Raw genomic sequence first — 25,005 nt, 5'->3', positions numbered from 1 at the left:
TGCATAGTCTGCATGATTTTTCTGTAAATCTACAAATTCTCTAGTAAAAAATTATTTTTAAAAAATCATTGTCAATTTTCTTCAGAAAAGTTACACTGATCCTGCCCCGATTATTTTTTGTTTGTCTTTCTTAAGCTGTAGAGTTATTTATTTATTTATTAATGTCTCTCTTTTTTAATTGTCATTTTACTTCTCCCACCTCAGCCTCCCTACCCCCCCCCACCCCCGCCCCCACCTTTCCCCTCACTGACCACTTTTGCAGGCCCCACAGTGCTGCAGCCAGCCGGGGAGCACAAGCCACAATTACAAGTTATCACAAAATTAACACCTGTATGTCAGAGATGGGCAGAGCGAGGAGGCCCCACCTCCTTATTGTCAACCTGTCTATTTAGTGGTGATCTTGCAAGGGAGATGATGATATTCCTTCAGCCTGAGGGAGCTGGTGTTGATGAAACCGGTGGCATGGATGGGTTCATGATCGCCCTGAATGCTCAAGCTCAGCATTGTTGTAGAACGACAGTGGAGACACCCGGCCGAGGATGTACATCCGGCCCTTGAACAGACACCTGCACCTTTCCTTCACCCGCTCCTTGGACTTGGTGATGCAGTGGCGATACAAACTCACACTTGGGGCTGTGCCAGAAACCAGTGTACACCAGCTCTGCGAACTTCAAGCCCAGGCCTTGTTTGATTTTGTGTACTTCCCGATCTATTGTGAAAGCCTTGATGACTAAATGAGCATGGTAAAGGATTGGCCCTGCTGGGGTCTTGTAGATGCCTAGTGACTTCATTTCAATAAAGCGGTTCTCCATGATGTCAATGCGACCCACTCCGTGCTTGCCCGTGACTTCATTCAGGAACACAAGGAGCTCCAAGGACAAGCAGTGGGTGGTGCCATCCTTGACGCTGGTCACCTGCAAAGGGAACCCCTTTCTTGAACCAGATCTCAAGGGTGTCAGGGCTGTTGAGAGCTCTGGCTGGGTCCTGGGTCTTTGTGTAGAGACCTGGAGGACCTTGGGTCTTGGGGCTCTCCAGGATTCCAACCTCATAGCTGATGTGCATGAGATTCTTGTCCATGCTCCATGGGTTCTTGGGAGTGACCAGAATAGGAATTCCATGTTGCTTTGCATACTCCATTGGGTCATTGCGGCCCTTGAACTGGTTATAGAACTCAGGCATCTTCCAGGGAGCAATGACCTTAATCTGGGGACACAGAGAGCAGCAGGTAAGCTCAAGCCAGACCTGGTCATTCCCTTTTCCTGTGGCACTGTGAGAGACATATTTGATTCCCTTCCACTGGGCGATTTCCACTTGTTTGTGGGTGATGCATGGCCTGACAAGAGAGGTGCCCTGGAAGCAGCAGTCCTTGTACAGTGTGATGGACTGGACAGCAGGCCAGATGAACTCTTCCATAAACTCCTTGCTGATGTCCTCAATGAATACCTTTTTGGCCCCTAGCTTCAGCACCTTGCTCCTGGCTTCTTCAAAGTCTTCCTTCTGGCCAATGTTGACCAGGTAGGCAATGACATCATAGCCTTGTTCTTTCAGCCATGCGAGGATGCAGAAGGTGTCCAGATCGCCACTGTAGGCCAAAACCACAGGGTCTTTGCCAGACATTGTCTGGGATTGGAGGTGTAGGTTTCTAGTTCCCAGAATCTGTCTTCATGCTTCAACAAGTCACTCAAGGCCCAAGTGGCAGTGGCAAAAGGCAGAGCAGGCATTTATTTATTTTTAATTGTGAAAAATAAAGTATATACAAAAAAACAATATGTCAAAGCACATCACAACAATTAGTTGCAAACAGATTTCAGAGTTTGGTATGGGTTGCAGTTCCACAATTTTAGGTTTTTCCTTCTAGCCACTCCAAGACACTGGAGACTAAAATCAATATAATGATTCAGCAGTTGTACTCATTTCTTAAATCCTATCTTTGTTATAATTCCATCCCTGGGAGTCATATCCTTGTTGCAGGGAGACTTTCACTCCTGGATGTTATGTCCCATGTAGGGGGGAGGGTAAAGATTTTACTTGCAGAGTTGGGATTAACGATAAAGAGGTCACATCTGAGAAACAAAAGAGATCCTCTGGACATAAATCTTACACATAACTATAGGTAGGCTTAGCTTCTGTGCTACATAAATAAGCTTCATAAGAGTAAGCCTCAAGATCAAGGGATTGGTCTATTGACTTGGGAGTCCCTAATGTTTGAGACAGTATCAGGGATTTCCCCAGTGGTACAGTTTAATAGTTACATATTTTTTTCCTGCCCCTCAAGGGACTTTGCCAATACCTTTTAACAATCTCCTCGACATACCCTGTGATGCATCTGGGCTTTACATTAAACTATACAGAATTACAAGTCCCCATTCCCATCCTGGGCTCCATGTATTTGGGTTGTTTAAATGACCTATCCAGACAGGTTGAGTTAGCCTGCCCTGATTATTGAAATGAAAGTCTCATTACTAAGATGTAGACTCTTGAGGATTTTTGTTGCTATTTACTTTTATTATTTTTTGTTTGTTTTTATTTGGCATTTTATTTTCCTTTTCACTCTGATAAAGATGGCAGTCTGCTGAGCATCCTACTGTCCTTGAAAAGATGACTAGTAGGGACCACTCTTCCTCCTTATCCTACCCCAAGTATTGATAATAATGCATTTTATATGGAACCTACACAGTTGCTGTAAGGATTAAATAAAATAATCTTTATGAACTATGTAAGGATGCAGAGTCCTGGTCCTCCCCCTTCCTCCATTTTGAGAGCAAGTCACATAGCCACCTTCATAACCAGGACAGACATTAAAAGTCAAAGAATGTAAAGGTCCCCTCCCCTAATAACCAAATCTCATAAGAGTCTACTGAAACTTTGTTGTAGTCAAATCTTGTGAGAATGTTAAATTTTATAAGGCTTTCCCTAGGCCTGCCTCCCTCTCTTTTTCTTCTGATGACTTTGGGCAGAGTATAGACTTTCATCTCCTAATTGGTTGTCACTTGGGAAGCTCTTCCTCCTAGCCATAAGCCCCTACTTAAAGTCATGGGTAATCTTCTATCTAGTATGTTCTTTGCTCTCAGGGTAGTGTTGGGCTGGAGCATTTGGCAAGCCAGCCAGGAGGCCAAAGAGCTGTTAACTGTAGAGAGCATGAGTTTGGGGAAGTGGGACCCTGTGAGGGTAATATGGGTAGTGTGTTCCTTGGTCTCAGAAGGGGTCACCCACTTACGTGACTGCACTGCAGTCAGTTGGCCATTGTTTGCAGTGTGGTCAACCATGGCAGGCTGTCTCCCAGAAGACAGAGAAATCTGCACGTCTACAGGGGCCATTGCAGCAGACTCTTTCAGAGAACAGAGAAATTGGCAGATTTGGAGGATGCATTGAATGAGAGGCTATGCCTTGTAGATACGAGTTTAGAAATATTAGCATCCTGGGATGCTAGAGTAAGATAGCATATCTTGACTTCCCCTTACTTGGATCCCATAGATTCTTTATCTGATGATGAAAAGGACATGAAAGAGGAAGTTTGGAAGGCAAAGGGTGGAATGATACCACCTTTGTATACCACATTTCCAAAGTTTTTTTTTTTTCTTTTTGGAATTAACACATAATTATTTAGTATCCCCTTAATTAGGGCCAGTCAATCAATTTTCACCCTCACCTGAGAAGGAGAACAAAGGATTTTCATCATACTCCCATGAGGCCATTCACATAGCTTGACCATCTGCCATGGGCTCATAGCAGAGGATTTGGCTAAATGGAAAAATGCAACTCTATTTCATTATACTGATGATGTCATGTTAACCAGTAATTCTTTTCCAGAGCTAAAAAAAGCCTCAGATTCATTCCTATTTATCTTAACAGCCAGGGATGGACAATTGACTATGCTGGACTGCAATGCCTTGGCTGCCCTGTAAAACTCTTGGGTATTGTATGATTGCGAAAGGTAAAATCTATTCCTTTGATAGTAATTGGTAAGGTACAATGTTTTCCTCTGCTGTTTACGCCAGAACAACTAATGGTATTCTTGGGATTGTTGGGGTTTTTGAAACCTTTTGTTCCTCACTCAGTCCAAATGTTAAAATTTGTATATGTTTTGATTAGGAAAAGCTATCCCTAGGAATGGGATACCTACCAGCAAACTTCTTTTTAAAAAGCCTGATGGGCCATCACTTTTTTTTTTTTTTTTTTTTTTTTTTTAAAGGAAAGACAGAGAGAAGGAAGGAAGGATTGAAGGAAGGAAGGAAGGAAGAAAGGGAAACATTTTTTAAACATTTTCTTGTTTTATTGTATTCTGTTTCTCCGTTTTTTTTGTTACATGGGCTGGGGCCGGGAATCGAACCGAGGTCCTCCGGCATAGCAGGCAAGCACTTTGCCCGCTGAGCCACCGCGGCCCGCCCAGGGCCATCACTTTTTAAAAAGCCTGATGGGCCATCACACTGGCTCAGGCTTTATGGGGGGTGGATACAGATCTGACTTATGAATTAAATATGGCCAGTTCTGTGTTGGCTTTGGGTAGGGCTTGTGACAAAGGCAGTAGGCAAAGCAAATTCCCATAGGCTTTTGGTTTCAGCTCTGGAAAGGATGTACTCTACAGTACAGTCCCTTAGAAAAACAACCGTGTGCTGCCTATAATGCCTTCCTGCAGGCTGAAGGACTAACTCAGAAATGCCCTATGAAATTAAGAACAGCCATCCCCATACAGGGGTGGGTACATACGTATCTGTCACAGCACAGCATTTTCAACATCTCCTTCAGTGCAGACATGCACGATATCCTGAGACCAGTTTCCTATGTGAAAGAGCACTTGCCAAACCCTGCTGATCCTCCTGAAGTGGCTGTTTCCATGCCCACATTGATGGATGTGTCAGTGTACCTGAATCTGCCTGGTATACTGATGGACCAAGCACATGGGCAGCCTGCCAACTGGACAGCAGTAGGTGTGCAAGCTAGTATAGACACTATATGGTGGGAAACTGGGACTATGCAAAGCACCCAACTGGGTTGAATTAATGACTGTATGGATGGTCATTGTTCATGAACAAAGAGTGTTCTAGTTTGCTAGCTGCCAGAATGCAATATACCAGAAACTCAATGGCTTTTAAAAAGGGAAGTTTAATAAGTTGCAAGTTAACAGTTTTTAGGCTATGGAAATGTCCCAGTTAAAGCAAATCTATAAAAATGTCCAATCTAAGGCCTCCAGGGAAAGACACTTTGATTCAAGAAAGCTGATGAAGTTCAGGGTTTCTCTCTCAAGTGGAAAGGCACATGGTGAACATGGTTAGGGTTTCTCTATTGACTGGAAAGGCACATGGCAAAGATGGTGTCATCTGCTAGCTCCCCTCCAGCTCCTCAGGAGGGGTTTTCCTTCTTCATCTCCAAAAGTCACTGGCTGGTGGGCTCTCTGTTTCATGGTTCTGCGGCGTTCTCTGTCGTGGCATTTTCATGGCTCTGTTGTTCTTTGCTCTCTCTGAATCTCCCTTTTATAGGATTCCAGTAAAGTAAGCAAGACCCATCTAGAATGGGTGGAGATGTATCTCCACCTAATCCAGCTTAACAACCACTCTTGATTGAGTTACATCTCCAGGGAGATGATCTAATTAAAGTTTCAAATATACAGTACTGAATAGGGTTTAGAAGAAATGGCTGCCTTGACAAAATGGGATTAGGATTAAAACATGGCCTTTCTAGGGTACATATATCCTTTCAAACCAGTACAAAGAGTTACATTAACTATTTGTGCTGACAATTGGACAGTGTACTGGGGCCTGACAGTACAGATGGCCACATAGAGGCAAATGCAATGGAATGTTGTTGGCTGTCCCTTATGGGGAAAAGACATGCAGAAAGATACCCGGACTACCTATCACAAGCAAAAGGTAGTTGTGTTTTATGTCTCTGCCCATAACACTGATTCTTTACCTGGCAATAATGTAACAGATGCTTTAGCAAAAATTCATAGTTGAAAGCCAACATCACACAAAGCTGCTGAATGGTTGCATAGAAAAACAGGACACCAAGGGTACCAGATTCTGGAGACACCAGCACAGCAATTTCAGCTGCCCATCACCAGACAACCGCTGGAAGAAATAGTGGACACCTGCCGCTCCTGTTTGCTGCAGTGCCCTAGGATGCTTCCTCATCAACTCAGTCACATCAGCCATGAGCAGATTCTGGTCACCGGGTGACAGATAAATTATATGAGGCCCCTTCTCTTATCCAGAGGTACAAAGTATGCTTGTACAGCCATAGATATGGCCACTGGACTGTTGCTGACCTTCCCAGTAGGGAAAGCTACAATACCGTAGTTTAGAAAAGCTCAGTGCATTCTTTGGGGTCCCCACATGTGTGGACAGTGATAGGAGGACCCCCTCTTCTGGACAACTAACCCAAGCCTGGACTACTGAACATGACATCTTATGGACATTTCATTTGCCTTACAACTCCAAGCAATGGGGTTAATTGAAAGGGTGATGGGCTTGTTAAAGAGCAATGAATGAAAATAACTTGTTCTTGCCTGTGTCACATGCATTAGAGATTGGGGAAAATAAGGTGAATTGACCATGGTCCTGGCCATTGTAGCCATGTTGGTTGGCTGTCCTAGGTCTCAGGTGTATTGGTATCACCCAAAATTGAAGTATTAGACAACAGTTTGTGCACAAAATGCTAAAAGTTGTATAGTTATCAACCCAGGATACATCATACCCCAACGCCCAGTATGTATGACTCTGTGGATACTTATGTTCAGGCTTACTGTGGATTTAACTCCAGAAAGCTCCCTGCAATTGTAGGGGAGAAAAGTATGGTATCTGTCTACTAATGGAAATTTAGCTTGTTTTCTTTTTGCCCTTGGTGTTGTAGCAAATACCTTTCTGCAACAGGCTTCTGTAGTAACCTATGTGCACCACAGACCTCAATGCTAAGTGTGCACTGAATTCCACCTGGGGGTCCACCGACCTGCCTTAGACTGTGACCCTATGATGAACACCCCTGTTACGGATGGTGTTGATATCCTGCTAGCCTGGCAGAACTTAGCACATCAGAAAAATCTGGAAGAGAATCTTCTCATTTAGGACTGAAATCACAGGTTTTATCAATTATCAGTAGAATGGCTTAATTCCCTTTCTTAGCCATGGTGGCCTCACTTTGTGGAGTTGCTGTCTCTGTGTACGGAACTCCTCATCTTCTGTGGTCTCTTCTGTTAATGCATGCAGTGTCTATGGGCAGCAGAGTTGGCTCTGGGTGGGGATTGGGGGGGGTGCCTGGGTCCCACCCCCTCCTCCATTTTGAGAGCAAATCACAATCACTCATCTGCCTACATGACCTCAAAGGTCAAAGAATGTAACTCCCAATAACCGAATCTCATGAGAGTCTGCTGAAACTTCAGTTATAGGCAAATCTTGTGAGGCCTTTAAATGTTATAAGATATTCCTGGGCGCACCTCTCTCTCTCTCTTTATAGTCTCTTGACTTTGGGCAGAGTGTAGACTTTCATCTCCCAGCCAGCCGCCATTGGGGAAGATCTTTCTGTCTTTAGCCTCTAATTAAACTCATGGGCAATCTTCTGTCTAGCATGTTCTTTGGTCTCAGGATTGTACTGGGTTGGAACAAATGAGTGTCAAAAACTGAAAAGCAGCTGTACATGTGTTAGGGTGCATTACTAGCCTCTTGACAACACACACATGGGCTTGTGCATATATATTCACGCACTTATTTCTTTTTGCTTTGGCCAATGGATTTCTCACTACACCAATTAAAAAAAGACCAATTTCTCATTACAGTTGACAATGATTCGGAATCTAAGACATAAAAAATGTCAGGTGTCCTTTTTTAATTCCAGAGGGTTTTAAAAGGTTGTCAACTTCCACTGTCTCAGGTAGAGTGTGCACCCATTTCAGAAACTTCATCTCTGTAAGCAGCAAGAATTATTTTGTGATTTTCCAAGATTCCTCCAATTTACACTCATCTCCTTCAGGTTTTTCTTTCTACATATGTGGTCTAACTAAATGAAACTGTAGTTAAGTTTAACTGAATTACTGAAGATGAGTGAATGTGGGGGATGGGGAAGATTCCAATGAAAAGAGGCTGCTGATCTCCTGGTTAGACACCATTTGACCTAGAGGGCTGGCTAACGGTGAGGACATTCAGAACTCTCGGGGCTGACTGTGGTAGCTGCCCCTTGACTCACGGTGTAGGAAGGCAGAGGGATGAGGAAAGAGACACACACAGAAACAGAGAGAGAAAGACCTGTGCTGAGGATCTAGTCAGCAACTATAAAAAGAAGGGTGTCATAATTGATAAATGTAAACATTCATTTGACCTGTTCACATACGTTCCATTAGAAGAGAGAAAGCACTTACCTTTCAAATCGGTAGTTGGGATAGATAATTAAAAAATACACACACCTCCAAAGTGGCAACTACTATGGAGGGAACAGAGAAGAGAGTATGACATAACATTTTACTCCTTTTCTCCTCCCAATGAGATGCTCCCTTGTTGGCACAGGAGATTAATATATCCCCTAAATTAGAGAAAAGACAGTTTCTCTACAACAGAAAGTAGATTTTAAGATAATTCTCTCAAATAGTGTGAATATTTTGGTGTATGACCCCTGATTTAAATAAAATAAATATTAGTACCAGCCCCTTAACAAAAACATTAACTAGATTAAAATGTGTATAGTAAAAATGGTTATATGGTTAGTTGTCTAGCTTTTCCCTTTTTATTCCTAAAGGGATCTCTACTTATCCAGGAAGCACTCCAATAACATTATTCCAGTGGTTTAGTCTTCCTTTCTCATTATGAAAAGTTTGTAAGTAGCTCTTTGTATATAGTTATTTGATGTCTGTGATATAGACTTGGCCCCTGCCAATTTGAAAATATTATTATGTACCCTAGAAAAATCATATTTTAATCCTAATCCAATCTTGACCTAACACCGTAGGTGGGGATCTTTTGATTAGATTATCTACATGGAGATGTGACGTGCCCAATTGTGGGTATTAACCTTTGATTAGATGGAGATGTGACTCCACCCATTCCAAGTGGGCCTTGATTAGATTACTGGAATCCTTTAATAGAGGAAACATTTTGGAGAGAGTCAGAAGTGACAGAAACGACAGAGCCTAGAGAAACAACAGAAGCCTCAGAGCCGACAGAAACTTCACAGCAGAGCTGACACAGATGCGGATACATGGAGAAGAGAGATACAGATGTTTGGAGATGCTTGCAGCCCAGCAGATGTTGCCATGAGATGTTAAGCAAGCTGGAACCTGGAGGGAGCCAAAGAAGGCCAAGAGATGAAGGTGTGCCACATTTCCATGGAGACATTCTAATGAAAAGTTTCCACCTACAATGTTGAATCAGGATTAAAAGAAATGGCTACCTCCACAAGATTGAATCAAGATTAAAACATGGCTTTTCCAGAGTGCATAATACTTTCAATCCAGCGCAATTTCCTAAAGCACCTCAGAAATTCCCACAGAATTGACTTCCAGTTATATGTAGCAGTAAACATCTATAAAAAAGCATTTTATGTTGGCTTTCCCTCTTTTTTTCTCTTCCCTTGTCCTTCCTTCATGTTTCCTGTCATCACTTCCTAATAATCTGCTCTGGAGAGACCCAGACTAAGACAGGGTATAGTAAAATAAGAAAAAAAAATACCGGAAACACAGCCATCCAGACATAATTACCATTAACATTTTGGTTGCCTTCTTTACATGCATGGGCGCACATCATAAGCGATTTTTAATCCTGTCTTCTTTATTAGTAATTTTATTGTTATTATTTGTTTTTCACCCTTATCCTTGCTCTCACCTAATTTCCCCTTCATCACCTGGCATTTAGATCCTACTGGGCGCCCTGTGCTTTCCTGCATGCCCATATAATTGTATTCTAACATGAACAGGCACATGTCTACCCCACATACAAATGATCACTCATGCTAGACTAGACTAACTGCAGGAGCAAAAGCCATGAAATCTTCGTGGTTTACCACATAAAATTTGTCTTAGTCATACAAGATCTACTGAGAGTGGGGCAACTTTCCCCGACAGCTATCCTTCATGGCATGACTCAGCATGTGAGGCTGTTATTACTGAATGGTTCCACCATCTCTTGGAACTCTGCACCCAAGGCTGCTGGCTTCACTAGGGTAAGGGGAGAGGAACAGATCTGAGGGCTGCACAGAGGCTTTCCATTCCAGAACAGCAATTCCACACAGCAATCATTTCTGCTCATATTTCATTGACTAACACTTGTCATAAGAACAAGACAAAGTCCAAGGGGCCTGGAAGGAGATTAGGGAAATGTATGGTAGTGACTCTGCTGCAAACAACAGGACATTTTTTTAAGGTCACTATTGATTTACAAATGTGGGATCATGTTATGCACATTTTTCTGCCTCTTAATTTCCTCAACAATACTTAGCAGAAACATATTTTTAGTAATTGAATACTATTCCAAACTATACACGTATCATAATTAATTCCCTGTTGATGGATATTCATTCACTTTGTTTCCAATTTTTCCATTCTCTACAACAAATTTTAATATATATTTTCTTTTTGTAGTGCTTCTTTCATTTCTTTGCAAAGATTAACAGTAGTGGGGTTTCTGGGTGGATATGTATTTTTAATTTTAATTGATATTGCCTAAATACTTTTGCTGAAATGCTATCGCAATTCACATTTCTGCCAGTATTGTAGGAGAAAGTAACATTTTTTCCCTACTATTTTGCCAGCATTAGGTGTTACTGCCCTGTATAAATTTTTTTTGTCCTGAGTAATTTTTACCTGCCTAATGGATATAAAATTTGAGCATCTTTTCATCTGTACATTATCACTTGCATTTGCTTTTATATGAATTGCTTATATATATCTAATTTTTTTCTTATTAATTTATAAGAGCTATTTGTGCAGATATTAACCTTGTCATTTGCATTACAAATATTGTTTTCCAATTTTTTTCCTTCCTTCCTTCCTTCCTTCCTTCCTTCCTTCCTTCCTTCCTTCCTCCCTCCCTCCGTCCCTCCCTCCCTCCCTCCTTCCTTCCTTCCTTCCTTCCTTCCTTCCTTCCTTCCTTCCTTCCTTCCTTCCTTCCCTCCTCCTTCCTTCCTTCCTTCTTTCCTTTCTTCCTGCCTTCCTGCCTTTCTGCTTTCCTCCTAATACAATGAGATTGTACACTGTGTAACCTCAGTTTCAGCTCTGCCACTTATTATTTGACCCTGGGTAAGTTACTTGACCTATGGAAATTGATGTTATAGATATAAAATGTAGTTGAAAAAAAAAACAGCTGAAAAGCATCTGATGATGCTTGAAGTCCACATGGCAAGCAGGCAGGAAGGAAGAGTATAAGTAATTAGAAGACAAAAACAAGCTGAATCTCACAAACACATGCTGGCAGTTCTTGCTACCTTTGACCTTGATGGTAGAAAAGGTATTTCCAAGAGGAGAAGGCTCCCTTCCTCATGTAGCAAAACACACACCTGGCCTAGGAGTAACAGGAGCCAAAGTAGGATCCAGGATAAAGTAGAGCTGCTGCAGGCCCAGCTGCTACCCCAAGGCAATGAGTCAAGCCCGTAGATAAGCGACAATAGGAGTGTGCTACAAAATGGCTGCTGTGCCACTTCCATATTACAAATCGCATGCAAGAATCTCTTTTTTGGCCCATCCTAACCTAAGACAAGGAAGGGAATTCTGAGAAATGTGTTCAGCCTAGATAAATTGACACACTTAACAGTCACCAACTCTATCCTATGTCAACTTAGTATTCATGAACTTTTTCTTAAACCATATTTAATCTCCAAATGAAGACAATAAAGTCATGCTTCAGCCTAACATACTACAACTACCTTGCATACAATCAGAATTATATAAACCCCTGATACTGTCTCATACATTAGGGATTTCCAGGTCAATGGACTAAGCCCTTGATCTTGAGGCTAGCTGTTATGAAGCTTATGTATGTAGCAAAGAAGCTTAGCCTACCTATAGTTATACCTAACAGTTACTTTCAGAGGGCATCTTTTGGTGCTCAAATGTGGCCTCTCCTCTCTCTCAGCCCAGTTCTACAAGTGAAATCATTGTCTGCCCAGCTGCGTGGAACATGACATCCAGAGGTGAAAGCCTTTCTGCAAACGTGGGATATGACTCCCAGGGCTGAGCCTGGCACTGGCACTGTGGGGTTGACAATGCTTTCCTGACCAAAAGTGGGGAAAGAATTGTAATGAATAAGGTATCAATGGCTGAGAGAGTTTAAATAGAGTTGAGAGGCTACTCTGGAGGATACTCTTATACCAGCTTCAGCTATATATTGCTACTTGACATTGTTTTCCAAATCCCAACCAAAACCATTCCTGCCAACCCTAAAGAACACCGAGGGCTTTATCTGAGATTCTACAAAAGTTCCATGCATCATGATTACTTTCCAGAACCTCCAGGTGTGTTCTTAGGCCAGAAAAGTCCTGAAACCCAGAGGGCCAGCCTCTCTAGAAAATCAACTAGTTCCATCCCTCTTATCAACAGCCCTTTCCAACACAAAAAGTCAGAATGGGCATAGCCCAAATATCCTGTAGATTGGGAGAAAGATCAAAGACGAAGGAGAAATTATAACACAGAAGATAGGATTTAACAAATGAGTATGACTGCTGAATCGTTACATCGATTTTAGTCTCCAGTGTCTTGGAGCAGCTAGAAGTAAAAACCTAAAATTGTGGAATTATAACCCATACCAGACTCTGAAATCTGCCTTACAGCTAATTGTTGTGATATCCTTTGACATTTATTACTTTTTTGTAAATGTTATATTTTGCAGTAAAAAAATTAAAAACTATATATATCTGTCATACATGTCCTTTATCTCTTTGTTGAATATAGCCCCTTAATTTAAATGCATTAATTTTTCCTTTGTCTGCTTCTTGGGGTTTAGAGATCTGGTCTATGAACAGCAGAAGGTAAAATCCTATTTGATCCTGTGGTTGTGTGATGTAGCCACAAGCAGGGTATTAGTCTGTTGAGGACACCAATAGAAATTCTCTTTGCTTCCTAGGTTCCTTGTATTTTTTCATCTCCAGGTAGGACTAATTTAATCTATTTGTCCAATACCAACTTCTGCAGCAACTCTAAGGCCACAGAGATGATATATATGGCATTTTTCATAATATTTTACTTTTTTTACAATTGCTATTCTTTATCTCTTTAATTATTTTTAACACAACTTTTTTTTAGAGACTTTCTAATTTGTGTATTATTTGTAGACTTTGTGCTGTTGATAATACTGTTTGTTCCATCTGCTGACTCTTACTGAGGGTGGTTTGCTTTATTGTGTGGTTTGGAATTTGTTATTGTGAGCTCATTTTCAGTGGTAGTTGTTTTTCCCCTAGGAGTTCCATGGTGTCTGAACGTGGAGATCATTTTACTTTTGCTTCTGCTGGGTTTCTACTGGGTTATACACCAGTGTTTAGGCTAATTCTCCACTTGAGATTCCTACAAAGAATAAATAATGGAAATTTCAATTCCACAACTCTCCCTGACCCAGGATGAGTTTTGAGCATTTCACAGTAGACTGCAGTTTATTTTATATCTGTTTTTTCCACTCAGAACCTTGGCCACAGTCAAGTTTCTTTGTTGCTTCTCTGATTTCTTCCTACTGACTTTTAGTTGAAAGGGATAATGCTTCAGATGCCCAGTCGGGAGCAGATTTACTATGAAAATAATGAAGCTTAAGCTTCAGGGCCTGTCTCTTGCATAGGCCTCTTCCAAAGTAATCACATCATAATATGTGCAGAGATATTTCATGTCAAATGGTTAGGGTGGCTCTTTCATATTTCTACTACATCTCTCCTCGTATTGGGTAGGGTTAGAGTGTCTGTGAGCACTATGGGTCTCTGGTGAAAGGAATAGATTTCTTTTGCATAGATTGTGGGATATATCTATGTGATTTGTAGTTACATTCATTAGTAGTAAAATTTTTGCTAGCTATGTTGAGATACAAGAAATCTTACCAATTAACAAAAAGGAGTGACTAATATAAACACACTGGAAAAAATAGTTATGTTTCTTACTGGTTTGTTATGAAGTGCTGACATTGAAGAAGAGATAATAAAACTCATAATGTACTATAAAAACAAGGCCATAGATCACAATCTGGTTAATGAATTCCATCAGTCCAAAGAGTATTTGCAGCTAAACCCTTCATAAGAAAAATTTAAGTGTCTCACAAGCTTCAACTCATATATAAATGAAGCAAAACTAACAATCTTTTTTTTTCCTTTTTTTTTCTCTTTTTTATGTGAGTAGGCATCAGAAAAGAAACTTGGGTCTCCAGCATGATAAACGAGAACTCTGCCACTGAGCCACTGTGGCCCGCTCCAAAACTGGCAATCTTAAAAATTCATTGAGCATGACCAATAATGAATTGTAATGCTAGAAGAAATGTTTCCAAACATAAATAATAACAAATTTAATTTAACCATGCCAAAGGAAAATGTCATTAATGTTTTTATTCTTTTCTATAGAAGTATGAGATTACAATACCATTATCATATAAAATGGTCAAAAACTAGGTAACCAAGAAACTTAGGAAAGAGTACTATAAAGGTGCTTCAGGTAGTTAATTAATAAAAATATATATTTTTGATATTTTCTATTATTTGTCATCTTCTAAAATTTTGCTACTTTTGGTGGTTTCTTTTCTCATCCAAAATATATATTATTTTTATGCCTAATTTTTCATTTGTATTTAATTTTTTTTCCTTAATAAAAACCCTCCCCCCCAAATTGTATACTACAAAATCTGGATTTACCCTGGTCCCACCCCTCATTTCCTATGGGCCCAAGAACACATCTTCTGTTCCCCAAGCACCTCAAAACCCCATAACCTTGAATTCCAGGACCTACATCCAAGTCCAATACATTCCAGGGTGACTTTGGCATGAATTCATTCACTTACTATTGTAGCTTTGATTTCCTCCTTCATTTATAGCAGCTAAGGATCTCCCTTTCTTTCAAGTTTGAATATGCATTTCTGAAGCACATTTGAAATATTTATGTGTTCAGAATGAGAACCTGCTCTAGCTTTGCCAGCTATAGGGCTAGAAGCAAACCCTTCATTCCTTTTGTAATTTCAAGCGATGCACACACATCATAAGATCCAAATTCCTCTTGAATAAACTTAAGACCATGTTAACAGAGGCCCTGCAGTTTTCAAACACTGTCTCATATACTTTGCCTCATTTGATTCAGCAGAGTACCCTGTGAAGTAGGTACACTAAAGGTTTTATCATCCCTACCAGATGAAGAAAGCAGAGCCTCAGGGATTAAGTGAGCTCTCTGAGGTCATGGAGTTTGAATGTGGGAGGGTGAGGCTTCCAATGTTCATTCCACAGTCAGTTCCTCTCTGCTCCCCCACATGGCTATCACTCTTTTTCAACTGGATTGATATTTAAGTAATTCAGCATATGCCCCCAAACCATGACAGCATAGTCTCCGATGAAAACACATGTCTCTCAAATTGAGTGTGTTTAGAATGAGGGGAAAGAATGAAAGGAACTCCTCATTGTGGCATATCCCAGTATAGTCCTACCAGGTGAGCATTCTTTCCTAAAAGAAATTTGTTGGGAAAAAAGTGATCATAGTTCTGAATGCTGGTCAACTCCTGTTGCTAAAATCAGAGTCTGACTAGTCACAACTAAGTAGCCTCTAAAAAGTGCCATTTCCAAGCAGCTGGTGGCAATATGGAAAGAATGGGTGGTGCTGAAGGCATTTGCTTCTGGCGGAGAGTTGTAATGGTTGTCAGGTCCTCAGGCAGTCAATTGTTCTGCTTCACAGTTCTGACAATAAAACTGGAACCAAGGTGTCATTTCCCATCCTCTTTCTCAAAGTTGAATGAGGATGAGAGATTTTGTTTCTATCCTGATAGACATATTTGGTTTCATTTATCCTAGAATTAAGCCTGAATAAGCAAAAGCTGAACTTTGGAAGCTATTCAAGTTTTAAAAAAGAAGGAATATTGTTACCCACCCTTATTTTGTAGGCATTTTCTAGGTCAGAATTTCTCATCCAAACATAATTCCCAAGCATGACATTCATCCATGAACTTGATATCATTGGCTTATAGCTCAGCTCTAAAGCATTCTTGGCTATTTTGATGACATGAAACCTAGCAATTACCAATTGTGATTTATACACTATAGCGATTGGAGAGTCATCTAAAATGACTGACAAAATTTCTTTGAGGGAAAATCTGTGAAAAGAACTCATTTTGGGGGAAAAAAAGCTAAAAATAGACGCAAATACTTAAGAACATCTATCGGCCAATATGCATATAAAATCATCAGTGCAACTCATTGACTTTCTATCAGAGTCATTTTGTGAGGCAAACAGCTTATGGAGAGGCACACTGTTCCATGAGGTTAAGTATGGGACTCAAATGCCTATGAAAAGGCATGTGCTATTTTTAAAATGAAATGACTATATCTCCACTTGCTGTTACCAAACATATTGGATGCTTTCTCTCATATTTCTCTTTTTTTGGCTGATAACATTTGTTATTATATAGAGAGCAGTAAAGATGAAACAGAAGGTAATTCTTCCATGTCAACAAGCCCAACAAAGTTTAATTTAAAAAGCGATTTATTCCACTGGTGGAATAAATTTGCTTAGTGTAAATTGATTCTTATATATATACTTCAATGTGTATGTGAAGAATTTAAGTGTTGCCTAAACGAATGTCTGCTTTAAAATTTCTGATGGTGGCCTCTTTTGGTGGCCTCTTTTGGCATATAGCGTCTATTGTCTTCATGCCTCAGCCAAAATCAAGGCAAGAAGCATCCTGTTTCAAGATCTTGCTATATAGATATCTTAGTTTTCCTGAGCTTTAATGACAAATAACCACACAATAGGTTGGCTTTGTGAGGATGTATTGGCTTACTGTTCAGGGGCTAGAAGGTTGCTTCCACCATGAGTCTGTAATCCTTGGATTCCTTGGTGTGGCGGTTTGAAGCTTTTATGTACCTCAGAGAAAGCCATGTTCTTTTAACCCATTCCATGGGGGCAGACCTATTGTAGATTGGGTCTTTTGATTAGATTATTTCAACTGATACATTTCCCCAAAATGGGTCCTAATCTTTTTAGTGGAATCTGTAAAAATAGATGAAACTGAGGGAAGCTCATAGAGAAAAGCGTCCAGAGAAGCTCAGAGAGGATCTACAGAAGCTCAGAGAGAAAGTCACTGGAACCAGAGTTTGAAACAACACAACCTAGGAGTGAAGGTTCAGCAGATGCGGGCCATGTACCTTCCCATGTGACAGAGGCATCCCAGATGCCAGCAGCCTATCTTTAGTGAAGGTATCGTCCTGTTGGTGCCTTAATTGGGACATTGTCAAGGCCTTAGAATTGTAAAGTTGTAAACTAATAAACCCCATTGTAAAAGCCAATCCATTTCTGGTATATTGCATTCTGGCATCTTTAGCAACCCAAAACATTGGGGTTTCCTGACATGTGGTGATGCAGATATCCCAATGGCTTCCTGCTTCTAGGTTCTCCCTGTGGTTTTCTCTAACTATGTCTGAATGTTTTCTGCTAATAAAAGACACCAATAATCTGATTAAGACTCACCCTCATTCAATGTGGCTATACCTTAACCAAAAATAACATCTTCAAGAGATCCTAGTTACAGTGGGTTCACAGGGACATGGACTAAGATTAGGAGTGTGTCTAAACCAGGACACACAATTCCATCCACCTCAAATAGGCTTTCCATGCCTGATGGCTTCTGCAGAGCTAATTAGTCTAAATCTTCATGTTCCACACTGACTAAGTCCAGTAGCATCAATGGATATCCTCTCCCTGGCACTCCCAGTGGCTTCCTCCAGAAGTCTGGCCAAACAGAGGCCACTATAGCAGTCCTAAATCATATGTCAGAGAGTTTTTTGACCTTTGGCCCCTTATGTTAACAGATAATAGAGGGATCAGAAATTCCAGTATTACAATTCCTAGAGTTCTTCTCTTTGACCTTGGCGCTGCCCTCTGCCACTGCCCAGGCCGACTCCTAAGGCCTTCTGCACCCAACCCCAGACCATGACTCCTTCACCGTTGTCCAGTCAGTTCGCTGTTACTCCCACGGGTCACATGAAACAGATGAGTTTTATGCTCGCTGAGCAATATCCTTCAACAAGCCAGCTATCGATGCCTGGGAATTGTGTAAAGGGATGAACATGCTTGTTGACTATGATCTGGTTCCCCCAAATCATTGATGCTGCTTTGAGGACATGCAGACAGTTAAATGATTTTGCTAGTGCAGGTACACATCCTAGAGTTTGTTTAGAACAAAGCAGGACTTCATAAGGAAATCTACCCCTATGTCATCCAGGAACTTAGACCAACTGTAAATGAATTGGGAAGCTCTACTCCAGAGGAACTCGGCCTGGACAAAGTGTCAATTCCCAAGGATGGGCTTGCCAAGGACTTATGAGTATTGCTTCTTGATTGTAAACTGTCACCTGGAAATATCAATGATAACATATTACCTGATTCAAACAAGTTTTCCTTTATTGAGAACCAAACCATGTCATAGTAACTTGGACCTTAATGAAAGGGAAACAAATTTGAACTGTAATAATAAGATTCCCAGAGCTGTCCTGATTTCTATTCTTGTGGAGTCCTAGTTCAATGTTCTGCTATTCCTTAGATTCTTCCAATTTTCTTGTGGCCAAAATTCTGTGAGCACAAAATTGACCCACAATTGGGGCACAAGTTAAAGACCTTCGGGAAAATGTGAAGCATTTTTGTGAGGTATTTATTGATAATTTCTTAGCCAATATCCACTCTTCCCTTCTTTCTGTTACTCTAAACCCTGATTTTGTTGTCCAGCTTAAAAAGTATGTTTCTCAGTCGTTCATGTAGATAGAGGTGGCTATAGATATTGTTTGGTCAATGACATATAGAAGGGCCTCCAGGAAAACTCTTTAAAGGGCAGGTTTTAAACTCCTTTAGCATTTGATCTTTGATCTTTGTGGTTCCTCTTCCTTCTTGACATGGACAGAGTTGCAGGAGGCATCTTGTAAAACTGAGCATCAGAGGAGGTTCAGAGCCCTCACCATACCAACCCCAGATGGTGTATGTCAGCATTTTAACACGAGAGAAAAATAAACCTCTATCTTGTTTAAGTCACTATTATTTGCAGAACACAATCTCTAATTGATACAGGCATCTCAAATTGTTATCAAACCAAGATAATGTGAAAAACATCTGGGATGTTTTTCTGGGATGGGAATAGCAGCCCATGATAAGCAGTGATGAAATGTCTACCTAATCAGTTCTTTATTATCTGTGGTCGCCTTGGGTCATATGCCTTTTGAAGGAGAGACAATGGAACTGGGGAAGAAATGGGCATCTTCTGGCAGTTGCAATAGTCAAATGTTACTTTAGGTAATTATCCATTTAGAGAGGGTTGATCTCCATTTTGAAACTGTATTTATAGAAATAGGTAAGTACATATGCAAGGGGTGACCAAAAGGGGAGGTGGGCCTTATATGATTCTTTTTATTGACCCAGCATCCCTTCTTTGACTTGCCAGACCTAATTCACATGATTATGGTGAGCCTCTTCCTACGCAACCCCAGCCCTGACATAAGGCATCGGGATGAGCCTATGGCAAGTATATAATAGGTTGGCTGACATTATCCCCTCCTATTCCTGGAAGACACCCTTTAAATCCTTGACCCTGAGAGACAGCAAAGTCTTTTATTCCTGACCTCACCCTTTCCCCAGCCCTAGGGAATGAGAATGCCTGATAGTTTATGCTAATGAATGACCCAAGGTAGAGCTGACCATACCAGTAGGTTTCGGACAGAGGCTGGCCACCCCAAAAAGACTAACCATGTGAGTAGAGGGTTGGGGCTTTGAGCCACACACATCAGCCTGACCTCTGGGGATTTCGTTCAACTATGTGGACACTGATTCAGTCAATCATGCCCACACAATGAAACTCCCATACAAACTCTGGGTACCATAGTGAGCTTGGGTGAGCTTGCCTGCTTACTAACACGCATCCATGTGCCAAGAGATTGACACGTATTGACTCTTCAGAAAGAGGGCACATTGCGTTCGAGACCCTCCCAGACCTTGCCCTACAGTCTCTTCATCTGGTCAGTTCTGCATGGTATCCTTTTGCTAGAAAGCTGCAATTGTAAGCATAGCACTTTCCTGGGTTCTGTGAGTTGTTTTGGCAAATTATCAAAACTGAAGAAGTCTGTGCAAACCCCCGAATTTTGTAGCCAGCTGGGCAGAAAAGAGGAGGGCCTTGGGGACCCTGAATGTGCAACTAACATCTGAGGTGAGGGTAGTGTTAGGAGGACTGTGCTCTTAAACTTGTTCAGTGTGGCCTGACTCCGGGCAGTTAGTGTCAGAAGTCACTGCAACAAGGGAGACCACTCAGAATCTTTTCCCCCAGTTTTTGAATCTTGACCACAGATACACAGGGGTGGAAGGCGGCTGTGCTCGAGACTGCCAAAGTAATGTTTGAAGAGAAGACCCATGAACTACTGCTGCTGAGATTTCTGGAACTGAAGCAGCTCTCGTCCTTTATTCCTCAAGATCTAGATAGATGTTCAGCTCCTCCATTTGGTTTACTTGGTACCCAGAATCCTTCCAAAGTAGCTTTGCTGATTCCCCTCTACTTGAACACCATACAATATAATGCAAACACATTTATTTATCAGCAACCTTCTAGCTACCAGACACTGTACGAAATTCTTTCAGAAATATAACATTTCATTTAATTCTCACGGTTCTGTAAAGGCATGGTAATGTGTGTCTTCTGGGCCCATAGCCGATGCTCCTGTGGCCTCACCTGCCTCCTCTAACCCATCCGAGTGCGCCAGCTGCCAGTTTTAGACATGTGCCTGCGGTGTCGGTGTATAAATACCCAGCAGCTCTCTGGACCCTGAGAGGTCCATTCGTGTGATGGCACGCCAACTATTTGCAAATGAAATGTAGTTTCATTTCATTTCCCCATGATTTAATCACCCATTGTTGGCTGCTCTCTTTCCCTCATTACTTCTGCCTTCTTTGTGGAAGAAAGTAAAATACGTTACTCCCCATGTACGGTGTGTTCCCTGAAATCTTTGTCTTTGGGTCTGCTTCTTGGAGAAACCAGACTAAGTCAGGGGCTGCTGGGATGCATGGATAAAGTGAAGACGTAGCTCAGGATCTGACATGTTCAATACTCTATAAATGCTAATCACCTCCACTTTGTAGACGAAGAGAGGGCACTTTCTCCAGATCACACAGCTGCTAGATGGTATATCTGGGATGGCAATTAGAACCCACCCTGCAGACAACCCTGATCGTAGAGCAGGACTTCTAAACCTTGGCACTACTGACATTTTGGGCTGGATAATTCTTTCTTGGGGGGGCTGTCCTGTGCATTATAGAATGCTCAGCAGCAACACTTGTCTCTCTCCACTATTGCCAATACCACCTACACCCAGTTGCAATGACCAAAAAATATATCCAGAAATTGCCAAATGTCTCCTGGGGGGCAAAACTGCCCCATGATGAGAACCACTAGCTTAGATAACTAGGTTCGGTTGGAAAAAGCACAATGATTGTCAGATGTCTATGTTGACAGAGAAGGGCAGATTGACAGCACATGCATAGCCTATTTCGTGACTCTGTATAAACCTTGAATCCATTTTGTATTTTCTGACTTCAATTCTAGCCCACTTTCCATTATGCTAGGCTTCCCGAGACCAATTGTTCCATTGCTTGACTTGTTAGAAAGTTCTTTCCTATTGAGCCCAAATCTGTTCCCAGCAATTAATTCACTTAGTGTGCGCTCCAGAGCCATGCCGAAGGCCTAATCCCCCTTCGTGTGATGGCACGCCAACTATTTGCAAACAACTCAAGTGTCCTTTGCTCTGTCCCACTACCCTAGCTCTTCTGCCAGCCTCTTGGAGTCTCCCTGGGGCTACTCGGGCACCCGGAGTTTCACACTCATCAGCAAATTCAGCAAACGTAGATTAGCATCTACTCTGTGCCAGGCCCTGCGGGACACAGGGACAGTTCTCTGGCCAGGAATCTCCAGTCCCAGCTGTTTTTACAAAACTGGCAATTTTAGGCTCTTTCTCAGATCTTTGAACAAGAATTTCTGGGGGCAGAGAGCCTGTATGTTTTAAAGCTTCCAAGTAATTCTGATGCAGCCCTTTTACAGTCCACTGTTTAGGTATCTCTGCTGTAACTTACTCCAGCTCCAGACAATAACGTTCTAATTTATTTCTTAAAGTAGCTACATAAAGTATGATTTTTGAAGGAAGTACGGAAAAGAAATTGTTAACAAGCATATTCCATATTAGGTTGAACATGGACAAACTTTTGTCCACTCTCATTTTTAGTAAAGTTTAATTTTAAAAAGTCTAGAGGCTGATACCAAAAAAAAAAAATGTTAGCCAGGCTTATCTCTTCCAGTAATGGGATGAAAGGGGATTTAAAATGTTTTCTTTGTACTTTCTTTGTTATTTAAATTTGTAGAATTTAATATATTATTATATTAACATTAATATATTAAATACATACACACATATACATTACAATCAATTTTTAAAAGTTTTTTATAAAAGTGTAATGATGACTTGTGTTTTTGCTATTTTTCATAGGAATGATAACAGCTGGTGGAAATAAGTTATAGAAATGCAGGATGCAATCCTAGAGTGGACCCATTTGGTGAATAAGGAAGCATTAGAAAAAAATCCAGGTTACCTCCCTTCATTTAAGGGAGTGGAAAGAACACCTAACAGTTATCAGACTATGGCACATCCAGATAAACATCCTGAGTTAAAAGAAATGGACATTAGGGAAAAAAGGTGTCAGCAGAAAAGAGAGTACCAAGGTTGAGTTAAAAAAAACAGGGGGGTGCTCTTTTATCTATCCCAGTTAAATCAGCCTTTATTCAGCTCACTGCTTAATGGCAGTCCCTCAAAAATTGAATAATTATTTACTTCCCACTTGCCAGAAGCAATACTTTATATGACCTGCATTCTATTTTAAGGGTTTCAAGATTCTCAAGTAAGCCCACGATTTTCTTCTTTTCTCTTAGACTGCCCCTTATTTCAACTAAATAAATTACAATGCCTTCTTCATACCCTATATGTGACTTTAAACTTTTGACTCACGTCCTTTCTTATGGGTAGACATTCTCCTTTCTTCCCTGCAAAACTTTCCTCTTCCTCTTCGTGGAGTCTTATGTTATTTCGGTCTGCCAGAACCAGGGTTTCTGGACAGAGTCCGTGGCAGGCTTGTCCCTTCCCTTCAGCCATGGGAGTTCAGCTAATGAGCAGGAAGTTTGTAGGTCTTTAGAGACTAACACCAGCCACTCAATCCCCTCTTCTTTTTAAAGTGAAATGTAAATGTACACTACAGTAACTGGGTACCACAGACAGCAGCCTCTGTCCTGCTGGAGTGATATTTCTGGATCTTTTGAGGGCAATTTCATCTCGTATTGCAAGAACTCATGGAGGGGGAGGGGGAGGGGGAAGGGAGGAGGGGAAAGGAGGGAGAGAGAGAAGGAGAATTCTAGCAAAGTAACAAGTCTATGAGTCCTGGTGGATAATGCTACCCTAAATAACTTGCTTTCCCACTGGTTGGCTTTTGTTCATAAAATGCTAATCCTTTCAGATGCAGATATATATAAAACTTGGAGATTAAAGTGTTCACAGGAACCTTCAATCTATTCTATAAGGTAAAGCTATTATGTTTAAATTAATAATTTAAAATTATTTTGGGGGTACTAATAAGAAATCATTAAAAAACCTTTCCATTTTAAAATTTAATACCATATATTTTTAAATTAATATCATATATTGACGTATTTATATATCATGTATATGATATCACACTAATGAAAACTAGGTGATTGCAGTAAATATTTCTTATTGCTTTTTAGTATATAACTGAATTTGGGAAAAATTAGTTTCTCATGTTAACCGCAATGCTTGGGGAGGGAGTCTTTTCATTTCATAAGGAAAGGTATTACAAAGTATTTTTCTGAAAATAGCTCTCTTTTTCTCTTATACAACATGAAGAAATTTCTTAAACTTAATGGGCGGAGACCCATGATGATGGGTCTGGAATTTTGCCTATGATGTTTTATATTGCATGTTTACTCTTACGGCTTTGGAGATGATAATAGACAATATTGTTAGGTGTGAGGGGCTTTGCATGGCTGACTTCTCACTTCCCACAACCACTTTATGAGGTAGGTATCCACGTTATGAACATTTTCAACAGAGATTGAACACAGCAGGGCCAAGATTCACATCCAGGCTTCTCACGACAATGCTGAGACTTCTGTACTGAAGAAGCTCCCTGTACTCATAAACAACCAGTTTGCTACTTTTTTTAGGGAGAACATATAACTTCCTGGAGTTGTGGGAAAGCTGAGGAGAAAGAGCAAATAGGTTTCTGCAAGAGAAAAAATTCTCCCTTGAAGCACAGAGCTGTAAAGGACTCTTGGCTGGTTTGACAAGTTGGGGAAATTGGAGTAAATTTTTTTTTTTTTATTTAGAATCAATGAAAAAAATGCTACACTTTCACAACAATCTAATTTCTCTGAAGTCCTGTTGCCCAGAAATGGGATGAAAAATTGCATACACTGCAGGGGGCCAGCGGGCTTTCTTCTGTTTCATTCGATTGGTTATCAGGGCAACCGATGCCTGAATGGCTGGATTTAGTACTGGTTTTTAGGACAGCTAGCGGGTAATGGTGGACCCAGGTATGTAATGCATAGTGTGTAGACCCATAGTTATGCATCTAGTTACTGCCTCCCATTGGCTGAAACAATATGATGGTACAAGTCTTAAGGGTTGAGAATAAACCCAAGATGGTAAAGGCAGATGACGTAAACCATCTACATTCTTTTAAATGATAGAAAATGCCATGTAAACCAACACGGACATTAGACACACTGAACACTTTGAGTCATGTCAGGGCAAAATGAGCAGGGAAAACCAAAGATGAACTAC

At 40.9% G+C, this 25,005-nt stretch overlaps 1 pseudogene; it reads right to left on the bottom strand.

Annotated features, from left to right (window-relative positions):
- Positions 1 to 334: 334 nt before the first annotated feature.
- LOC143679529 (argininosuccinate synthase pseudogene) lies at positions 335 to 1,617 on the bottom strand (annotated as a pseudogene).
- Between the last annotated feature and the right edge of the window lie 23,388 nt (positions 1,618 to 25,005).

This window comes from Tamandua tetradactyla, chromosome 4 (assembly GCF_023851605.1).
Source record: "Tamandua tetradactyla isolate mTamTet1 chromosome 4, mTamTet1.pri, whole genome shotgun sequence".
NCBI classification, from domain to species: Eukaryota; Metazoa; Chordata; class Mammalia; order Pilosa; family Myrmecophagidae; genus Tamandua; species Tamandua tetradactyla.
The sequence above is the reverse complement of the archived record's forward strand: the minus strand, read 5'-3'. Positions and strand labels throughout refer to the sequence as shown.